The sequence below is a fragment of the Babylonia areolata genome, chromosome 9 (assembly GCF_041734735.1).
Source record: "Babylonia areolata isolate BAREFJ2019XMU chromosome 9, ASM4173473v1, whole genome shotgun sequence".
NCBI lineage: Eukaryota > Metazoa > Mollusca > Gastropoda > Neogastropoda > Buccinidae > Babylonia > Babylonia areolata.
In genome coordinates this window covers 43211536-43223499 of record NC_134884.1, presented here as the reverse complement: position 1 = coordinate 43223499, position 11964 = coordinate 43211536, and positions in this window count along the sequence as shown.

Here is an 11964-nt window from a genome sequence, read left to right as displayed (position 1 = left end):
GGTATTAAGTTCCTGCCACAGAGCAGTAGTGACATTGTGTGGATGCTGATAAAAAGTTTTAATACAGATCAAGACACTTATGTTGGCTGTGTATACATACCACCTGAATTCTCCTCCTTTGGACGTGACCACACACGGGACATATGGGAACAACTAGATAAGGATGTAGAACTGTTTACCACAAAAGGTAATGTCATTTTGTGTGGTGACTTCAATGCACGAACTGGTTTGCTAGATGATTTTATCCAGATGGACGGTGAGAACAATATGTATGATATCCCATTTAACTACACATGTGATTATGTGCACAAAAGAAGTTCGTCAGATAAAGTAGTACAGAAATATGGAAGAAGGTTTGTTAAACTATGTATGGAAAATAATATGTATATTTTAAATGGGAGAACTCTTGGTGACTTACATGGTAACCCCACATGCTTTTCGCCAACAGGGAAAAGTGTCGTAGATTACTTTACGTGTTCCCAGGACCTTATGCGAAAGGTGATGAAATGCAAGGTCAAAAATCTTACCATGTTTTCAGATCACTGTCCTATCGAATTGTTCATTCATCTACCAGTCACAAGAAAGAGTTCACCCCCTGTTAGTTCTGTCAGTAGAAAGGAATGTCCCACTTTAAGAGACTCAAAATACAACCGTTCTTTCTTTTGGGAGGAGGGCTCTGCCGAAAAGTTAGCATCAGCACTTAAGACTTTGTCAGTTTCAAATAAGATAATCTCTATTAACGAAGGACTCGAAAAAGTTAACTTCCGAAACGTACATACTGCCAAAGAAGAAATTGAAAACTCTGTGTCAAATCTCACAAACACTATTATTGCAGCGGCCGATTTATCGATCAAACATAAGATTAGATGCACGAAACGGAAAAAGAAGCCGTCTAAAAAGTGGTTCACACATGACTGTTTCATTCAAAGGAAAGAGGTGCGATCTTTACTGAATGCATTGAACAGAAATCCTTTTAACAGAAATATTCAGAATAAATACTTTTCTTGCCTGAAAGCATACAAGAAGACCATAAAGAAAACAAAAAAGACGTACAGAAATGAACTTGTGAGAAGTTTAAACACAGCAATGGAGCACGACCCCCAAAAAGTTTGGAAAATACTATCTGAACTAAAAAATGCAGATAGTTCTACTCAACCGCAGAGACACACATTATCTGCAGGTAAATGGATTAATCATTTAGAAAACTTGATAAGTAGTGAAGTACCCGTTGATAAAGCTAGGAAAGAACACGTACAAAAAGAACTTGATAGAATAAAACAGACTATGCCAGTGTTTGTCCTGGACAATCCTTTTACGATGACTGAAATAATGCGAGCCGTAAAGAGTCTCAAGACCAATAAAGCCCCCGGTAAAGACGGAATTACAAGCGAAATGCTCAAAGCAAGCATGTCCAGCATCAGTGCTACTGTATGCAAGTTATTCAATGCCATATTTCAGACTGGTATTTATCCCAGTCAGTGGAAAGACGGAATAAATGTTCCTATCTTTAAAAGTGGAGACCCAACCAATCCTAACAATTATCGGGGTATAACACTCAACAGCACCTTTGGGAAACTGTTTTGTCAAGTTATCAACAGAAGAATTGAAACATACCTAGAACAAAACGAGTTACTAATAAAAGAGCAGGCTGGTTTCAGAAGGCATTCTAGAACCACTGATCACATATTCATCCTGAAAAAGATAATTGACAACACCTTAAATAAAAGAAATGGGCGTCTCTACAGCTGTTTTGTTGATTTTAATAAAGCATTTGACAATATATGGCATGATGCACTTCTTTTGAAACTAAACAAAATTGGGATAAATGGAAAATGTTTCCACATTATAAAAGAGATGTACCAAAATTCAACTGTATGTGGTAAATCAAACGACGGGTTCACAGATTCTATCGCAGTTAAAAAAGGAGTGCTTCAGGGAAATGTTATTAGCCCCACGCTATTCAATATTTTCATTAATGACATAAGAGAATATATACACGATGACACCTCACCATACATCAATGAAACAACCAAGACTCAGATCCCTTATCTGTTATATGCGGATGACATTGTGATGCTCTCGACAACAAAAGTCGGACTACAAAACAAACTAGACCAACTACATGAATACTGTCTGCAATGGGGGCTTAAAATCAACAGGGACAAAACAAAAGTCGTAATTTTCACAAAAAACGACCCCAAAATACCAGTGCTCTTTTCATGTGGCGATAACTGCATCGAAACGACGGATAGATATAAATACTTGGGAGTTATTTTTCATAAGAGTGGAAATTTTCACCTTGCTGAAGACCACTTAGCCAAACAAGGACATAAAGCAGCGCATGCTCTGAAACGCAGTGTGCGAGGGAAAGAAGTAAAAATTGATGTAATGACGCAACTGTTTGACATTTTAGTCACCCCAATTCTCAGTTACGGCGCTGAGGTGTGGTTTCCATTCAATCAAACTGCGACAAACTTCTCCACGCCCTCTATGCTGTTCAACCAATTTGATGCCTTTCTCTCCGCAAAATGCCCATCAGAAAATGTACATGTCAACTTCTGTAGGAGCTTAATGGGCGTACACAAAAGATCAATTAAGTTACCAGTCCTGGCAGAACTGGGCAGATACCCCATTTCTCTGACCGCAGTGTGTCAGGTCATCTCATTTTGGGTACACATCATAGAATCAAAAGAAGATAGCTATTTGAGGCAAGCATATGATGATATGTTATCGATGGATTCATTGGAAAAAGTTCCTTGGCTTAATTTTATCAAAAAGATACTGGTTTCAATTGGATTCTCCCACGTGTGGGAGAACCAAGGCACACTCAGCATTAAGCGACTAAAATATTCAGTCTTGAATAAACTACAGGATAAATATGTTCAATATTGGAACAGCAGAAAGAACGAGACCATTTCAAGGCTCTCCTTTTATTGCAAAATTGCAAATACTTATACATTACAACCTTACCTGATCAGCTGCAAAAATACTAAACACAGAGGAGCACTATGTCGATTGCGAATAAGTGCACATGAACTTGAAATTGAGCGTGGACGTTACTACAACGTAACTAGGAAAGACCGGCTATGTAAATCATGTGGAGTTATAGAGGATGAACTGCATTTTCTGGACAAGTGTAGTGTGTACTCTAACTTGAGGTCTCGCCTACTTGTGACAGTCAATTCCCAGTCTTCGAATCATTGGCCAGATGGCACTGGCAACACAATAATCCAAAGGCCGAGTTCTCTGTTGCCACATAATTATTTCCAACCAGAACTGGCAAAATACATATATGAATGCTTTAAAGTTCGCAGTCCATAGCTATGTCTTATGGAATATCCTGCATGTGCTCACAACTTATTGCTTTTACTTTTTGTTTGCTTGTTGTGTTTAGTTTATAGTGTCCATAATTCCTATGATGGTTTTACGACAATTAAATGAGTTCTGAGTTCTGAGTTCACACACACACACACTGCGCGCTCTTGCAGCCCACATCACACACACACACGCGCACACACACACACACCACACCACACACACACACCACACACCACACACACACCACACACACACACACACACACACACACACACACACACTGCACGCTCTTGTAGCCCACATCACACACACACACACACACACACACACACACACACACGAGTCACGCGCTAACGCATACAAAGATGTAGCTGTCTCAGACAATCAGAGTCTACATTCCCGCAGGGCACGTGGTTCTGAGCACCCAAGGCGCGTGCACTTTTGGCACAGACACTGTGCCAGCTTCTTCCCGCTTCACGCGCTTCGCACGTGCGTACCCAGGTCGGTGCAACCGATCACACCCTGGTCCTACCTCCCACTCTACTCCCACTTGAATGTTAGACCACGGAGAAAAAAAAACCCCAACCATACACACAGACACACAGACTCGGACACAGACACAGACTCAGACACACACACACACACACACACACACACACACACACACCCCATGACAAAAATGTGCCAAAAATTGCCTGGAAACAGTCAATGTCAGTTCATCAGTCTATCACATATTACTGATTTTTTTTTTTTTTTTTTTTTTATTTTGTATTCTGTATTTCTTTTTATCACAACAGATTTCTCTGTGTGAAATTCGGGCTGCTCTCCCCAGGGAGAGCGCGTCGCTACACGACAGCGCCACCCTTTTTTTGTATTTTTTCCTGCGTGCAGTTTTACTGTATGTTTTTTCTACAGAATTTTGCCAGGTACAACCCTTTTGTTGACGTGGGTTCTCTTACGTGCGCTAAGTGCATGCTGCACAGGGGACCTCGGTTTATCGTCTCATCCGAATGACTAGTGTCGAGACCACCACTCAAGGTCTAGTGGAGGGGGAGAAAATATCGGCGGCTGAGCCGTGATTCGAACCAGCGCGCTCAGATTCTCTCGCTTCCTAGGCGGACGCGTTACCTCTAGGCCATCACTCCACACTCTGTCAATCTGTCTGTTCATGATTGCCTTTCTCTGTGTGTGCCTCTGTTTGGAGTCTCTCTCTGTGTCTCTCTGTCTCTGTCTGTCTGTCTCTCTAAAGAATGAATTTGTAACCAACACTCATCGTCATGTTCATGAAGTTATGGTACCACTTCCAAGGATCGATATTTTAAAATCTAGTCTTATTCAGGGGTCTGTTTATGGAATGAAATATCATCCTGCCTCAATGTAAACACTGTAAAAAGCATCCCTATCTTTAAAAACATATTCCGTGCACATTTATTGAAAAACATGTGATTATGTGACACATATCAATTCTAAACAACAAACATGTATGGATTGTCAGTATAATCATACACGCCTTTCTCCTCCTCTGTCAGTCTGTCTATGTCTGTCTCCACTGTCACTCTCACTGTATCTGTCTGTTCAGTCAGCCTCCCCTGCCTTCTTTACTCTTCCCCTTGTCCATTCTTCCTTCTGCTCTCCATCACGCCCCGTCCCTATTGTCCTTGTTGTTATTTATTTATAGCGTTATTGTATTGTACATAAGTATCTATGCTTATGTTTGTACATGCTTATGTAATTTTGACGTTGGTGTTGTGAATTTGACTCTCGCTTTTTTGTTCTCTCAATTATTATCCTTGCCCAGAGGGCCGGATGTGAACAAGTACTTTGTGCTAACTCGTTTACCCTCGTAAAATATTTCGTTCGTTCGTTCGTTCGTTCTCTCTCTCTCTCTCTCTCTCTCTCTCTCTCTCTCTCTCTCTCTCTCTCTCTCTCTCTCTCTCCTTCCATGTTTATGTGCCCATGGCCAAAGAACATTAAAATATTTCATTTCATTTCATTTCTCTCTCTCTCTCTCTCTCTCTCTCTCTCTCTCTCCTTCCATGTTTATGTGCCCATGGCCAAAGAACATTAAAATATTTCATTTCATTTCTCTCTCTCTCTCTCTCTCTCTCTCTCTCTCTCTCTCTCTCTCTCTCTCCTTCCATGTTTATGTGCCCATGGCCAAAGAACATTAAAATATTTCATTTCATTTCTCTCTCTCTCTCTCTCTCTCTCTCTCTCTCCTTCCATATTTATGTGCCCATGGCCAAAGAACATTAAAATATTTCATTTCATTTCTCTCTCTCTCTCTCTCTCTCTCTCTCTCTCTCTCTCTCTCTCTCTCTCCTTCCATGTTTATGTGCCCATGGCCAAAGACCATTAAAATATTTCATTTCATTTAATTTCTCTCTCTCTCTCTCTCTCTCTCTCTCTCTCTCTCTCTCTCTCTCTCTCTCTCTCTCTCTCTCTCTCTCTCTCTCTCTCTCTCCGTGTCTTTCTATCAGTCTATGATTTTTCCTGTTTCCCAACGGGATCTTTGCTTGCGGTGTTGAGAATGTTTCTATGCTGGGACTGAATTAGCGTTGGGTTAGGAACGCGCTCTTAATGCTAAGCAGACTTAGCGCTGGCTGCCAAGGTCGCTTATCATGGAACCAAGCCCTTATCTATACCAAGCTAAGGATGTAAGTCACAACAACAACAACACCAAGGACAACAACGACAATAACAACAACAAGAAGGACAACAAGGACAACAACAACAACAACAACCAGGGCAACAACTACAACAACAATAAGGACAACAGGGACAACAACAACAAGGGCAACAACTACAACAACAACAACAAGGACAACAACAACAACAATAAGGACGACGACGACAACAACAACAACAAGAACAACAACAACAACAAGGACAACAACAACAACAACAAGGACAACAACAAGGACAACAACAACAACAAGGACAACAACAACAACAAGGACAACAGCAACAACAACAAAAGCAACAAGGACAACAACAACAACAAGGACAACAACAAGGACAACAACAACAACAACAAGGACAACAACAACAAGGAAACACCACCAACAACAAGGACAACAACAAGAAGGAAACACCACCAACAACAAGGACAACAACAACAAGGACAACAACAACAACAACAAGGACAACAACAACAAGGAAACACCACCAACAACAAGGACAACAACAACACGAAGGACAACAACAACAACAACAACAACAAAAACAAATCAAGAGAACAAACACAGACCAGTGGACTCCCATACGGGCTAACACACCTCAAAGGCAGCCGCTTGCCGTCAGCTTACACATACATAAAAAAAACACACACACTGAGACTGACAGAGAAACAAAAACCAAACACATGATAAACATGTAGACTAACTTTCCTGGCTGTTTCTCTTTGTCAGTGGATCTACTGATGTAAATAATCTGTCTGTCTGATTTTCACCTCTCTCAGCTAGCAGACAGACAGACGAATGGATAGATAGATAGATAGGTAGATAGATAGATAGATAGATAGATAGATGCATGCATTTTTTTCATGTTTATCCACACATTCACACATCTATCCACACTTACATACATACATACATACATAAAGAGAGATGGAGAAAATTTCAGTACAGTGAGAACGAGAACCGAAGGAGAGACAAAGATAATCAGATAGATAGACAGACAGACAGACAGACAGACAGACAGACAGCTCAAGACAAAGAGTCCAAACAGCAGACAGACGAACACATAGATAGATAGGGAGAGAGAAATAGATGAACAGATAGAGAGAGGGGTAGAGAAAGAAACAGAGACAGAGACAGATAACGATAGACAGAGACAGAAACAGAGAGACAAAGAGGCAGAGATAGATAGATAGTAGACAGATAGAGAGAAAGAGATTGAGAGAGAAAGAAACGAAACGAAACGAATGTTTATTTCACGAGGGTAGTGGAGTAAGCACAGCTGCTTTTTTTACATCCAGCCCTCAGAGAGAGAGAGATAGATTCAAGATTCAAGATTCAAAAACTTTATTACTCAAGTCAAGGATAAAGATTTTAGGCATCGCCCAGTCTTCCAATCTGTCCTTGTGACAACAATAACAATAACAACATTAACGATAACGACACAGAAATAATAATTTTGTTAACACTGCTACATCTACTGCTACTACAACGAAGAATGATCACCATCATCATCATTAACATCGTAAAAAGTAATAAAACGAACGCATTCATACATTCATATCCATACACATGCACACACTCTCTCCACCCAACATTCACACACACACACACACACACACACACACACACACACACACTTATGCACATACAGAGACATGACCGAAGTGAGAAACATATAGCGGACATAAATAAAACAGAGAAGCACAACTTTACCATTGCACATATACAAAAGTGATTAATTTGCTGATGCAGATGTTACAGGTAATGACATCCAGTTTACAGGCGAACATTAAAGGACAAAGGTAGAAATAAAATAAATTCACTGCATGTCCGTATAGATACAAACTGCACGGAAAAAGCATGATTTTTGTCTTTTTTAGCTGGTTATTAAAAAAAAGAAGTTTTGTGGGCCTATTGTTTGTGGAGCAGAAGTTCTCGTATGCTTGATTTGAAGGAACGTAATGAATCGCACGTCTTAATGAACGAAGGAAGAAAGTTCCAAGCAGATGGTCCAAAAAATGCAAAGCTAGATTTGTACAAATCGATGCGCACACGAGGCAGAATATAATTATCTGAATCGTAACGCTCTGATGCCCGTTGAACAAGGTCACTGAGGTATGGTGGTGACATGTTTTTGTGTACTTTGAACATGAGGACCATTTTATTGTAGTCGAATTGCTTGTATAGTGGTAATATTTCCAGTTTCCAGAGAGAGAGAGAGAGAGAGAGAGAGAGAGAGAGAGAGCATATTAAATGCCGGAGACAGAATTCACCTGGGAGCTAAACAGGAGGTACATGCACACTGAAACCAAACCAGCGCATCACAACACGCAAACATGCACACTCACCCATAAAAAGCAGACCGACTTTCCAATTGTGTTTTTGCTTTTGTTCGTTCTGCGTGCAGCAAGAAAACACATGCCATGTCCTGATACGAGTTTAGCGCCGTGCATGTCCTGTCCTGTTGAAGACCTCGTTGTTATTGATGATATCTGATTCACCAACGTCTTTGGGGAGGGTGGGGGTAGGGAGAATACCTCTAACATACCTACCTACCTATCATGTCATCAAAACCTTATGTGTGGAAAAATGCATCTTGTAGGCATTATTTATTTATTTTTTTATTCGTGCTTGTTACATCATCGTCTTCATCGTTGTCAGCACCATGAGGATGATGATAATGATGACGATGAAGATGGTGGTGGCGATGACGACTGATGATGATGATGGTGAAGAAGAAGAAGAAGAAGACATGATTATATTTCTATTATTTCTTTCTTATTTTCTCTGTCTGTTTGCCTGCAAACCATCTTTTTAACTGGAAAAACAACACACAAACAAAGAAAATGTCTTTGTTGAAGAAGAAGGAGAAGAAGGGAAGAAGAAAATGGACATAAAAAAACAACAACCCCCTCCCCCCCCGTCCCCACCCCCACAAAAAAACAACAACCCCCTCCCCCCCCCCAGTCCCCACCCCCACAAAAAAACAACAACCCCCTCCCCCCGTCCCCACCCCCACAAAAAAACAACCCCCTCCCCCCCGTCCCCACCCCCACAAAAAAAAAAACCCCTCCCCCCGTCCCCACCCCCACAAAAAAACAACCCCCTCCCCCCGCCCCCACCCCTACAAAAACAACAACAACCCCCTCCCCCCCCCCGTCCCCACCCCTACAAAAAAACAACAACCCCCTCCCCCCCCCGTCCCCACCCCCACAAGAAAAACAACAACCCCCTCCCCCCCCCCCGTCCCCACCCCCACAAGAAAAACAACAACCCCCTCCCCCCCCCGTCCCCACCCCCACAAGAAAAACAACAACAACCCCCTCCCCCCGTCCCCACCCCCACAAGAAAAACAACAACCCCCTCCCCCCCCGTCCCCACCCCCACAAGAAAAACAACAACAACCCCCTCCCCCCGTCCCCACCCCCACAAGAAAAACAACAACAACCCCCTCCCCCCCGTCCCCACCCCCACAAGAAAAACAACAACAACCCCCTCCCCCCGTCCCCACCCCCACAAGAAAAACAACAACCCCCTCCCCCCCCGTCCCCACCCCCACAAGAAAAACAACAACCCCCTCCCCCCGTCCCCACCCCCACAAAAAACAACAACAGCAACCCACTCCCCCCGTCCCCACCCCCACAAAAAACAACAACAACAACAACCCCCTCCCCCCCCCCGTCCCCACCCCCACAAAATAAAACAGGCTTTACTTAATTGAATGTACTTGATTAACTGTTCCTATAATTTGACACATTCCCTCCCCCCCCCCCCCCCCCCCCCCCCCCCCCCCCACCAACGAAAACAACGATGATGTGGTGTTGACTCCATTTATTCATGGCGTGGTGTTTTGTTACGTTCACTGACTCAGCCCTCTCTCGGACATAAAACAAGACTTCATGCTCAGTTTGTATAAATATCTGAAATATATATAACGACACATTTCGGCTGGGTGTGTCAGATTTGTCTGTGCGTTTCTGTTGATACAGAAACAAAAAGGTAGAGATTTTGTTTGTTCACTGTCTAAAACATCCATTCAAAGAAGAGTGACAAACTGTACTTTGTTTTCTGATGTCTTTGTGAAATTTGACGGAAATTATCATCATCATCATCATCATCATCATCATCATCATCATCATCATCGCCTGTTCATTGATATTCATTTTTGAACTTAGAAATTTTAGGATAACATCACTCCGCATTGCTGCATTGAACATGGCTTGAGCTTGATGAAGAAACCGTTCTCTCTCTCTCTCTCAACCCCCTCCCCTCTCTCTCTGTCTGTCTGTCTCTCTCCACCTCTCTCTGCCCTGTCTGTCACTGTCTCTCTCCACCTCTCTCTGCCCTGTCTGTCTGTCTCTCTCCACCTCTCTCTGTCTGTCTGTCTGTCTCTCTCCACCTCTCTCCTGTCTGTCTGTCTGTCTCTCTCCACCTCTCTCTGCCCTGTCTGTCTGTCTCTCTCCACCTCTCTCTACCCTGTCTGTCTGTCACTCTCCACCTCTCTCTGCCCTGTCTGTCTGTCTCTCTCCACCTCTCTCTGCCCTGTCTGTCTGTCTCTCTCCACCTCTCTCTGCCCTGTCTGTCTGTCTCTCTCCACCTCTCTCTGCCCTGTCTGTCTGTCTCTCTCCACCTCTGTCTGTCTGTCTGTCTGTCTCCACCTCTCTCTGCCCTGTCTGTCTGTCTGTCTCCACCTCTCTCTTCCCTGTCTGTCTGTCTCTCTCCACCTCTGTCTGTCTGTCTGTCTCTCTCCACCTCTCTCTGCCCTGTCTGTCTGTCTCTCTCCACCTCTCTCTGCCCTGTCTGTCTGTCTCTCTCCATCTCTCTCTGCCCTGTCTGTCTGTCTGTCTCCATCTCTCTCTGCCCTGTCTGTCTGTCTCTCTCCACCTCTCTCTGCCCTGTCTGTCTCTCTCCATCTCTCTCTGCCCTGTCTGTCTGTCTGTCTGTCTCCACCTCTGTCTGTCTGTCTGTCTCCACCTCTCTCTGCCCTCCTCTGTCTCTCTCTCTCCACCTCTGTCTGTCTCTCTCTCTCCACCTCTCTCTGTCTGTCTGTCTGTCTCCACCTCTCTCTGTCTGTCTGTCTGTCTCCACCTCTCTCTGTCTGTCTGTCTGTCTCCACCTCTCTCTGCCCTGTCTGTCTCTCTCTCTCCACCTCTCTCTGTCTGTCTGTCTCTCTCCACCTCTCTCTGTCTGTCTGTCTGTCTCTCTCCACCTCTCTCTGTCTGTCTGTCTGTCTCTCTCCACCTCTCTCTGCCCTGTCTGTCTCTCTCCACCTCTCTCTTTCTGTCTGTCTGTCTGTCTGTCTCTCTCCACCTCTCTCTTTCTGTCTGTCTGTCTGTCTGTCTCTCTCCACCTCTCTCTGTCTGTCTGTCTGTCTGTCTCTCTCCACCTCTCTCTGTCTGTCTGTCTGTCTGTCTCTCTCCACCTCTCTCTGCCCTGTCTGTCTCTCTCCACCTATCTCTTTCTGTCTGTCTGTCTGTCTGTCTCTCTCCACCTCTCTCTTTCTGTCTGTCTGTCTCTCTCCACCTCTCTCTGTCTGTCTGTCTGTCTCTCTCCACCTCTCTCTGCCCTGTCTGTCTCTCTCCACCTCTCTCTTTCTGTCTGTCTGTTTGTCTGTCTCTCTCCACCTCTCTCTGTCTGTCTGTCTGTCTCTCTCCACCTCTCTCTTTCTGTCTGTCTGTCTGTCTCACTCCACCTCTCTCTGTCTGTCTGTCTGTCTCTCTCCACCTCTCTCTGTCTGTCTGTCTGTCTCTCTCCACCTCTCTCTGCCCTGTCTGTCTCTCTCCACCTCTCTCTGTCTGTCTGTCTCTCTCCACCTCTCTCTGTCTGTCTGTCTGTCTCTCTCCACCTCTCTCTGTCTGTCTGTCTCTCTCCACCTCTCTCTGTCTGTCTGTCTCTCTCCACCTCTCTCTGCCCTGTCTGTCTGTCTCTCTCCACCTCTCTCTGTCTGTCTGTCTGTCTCTCTCCA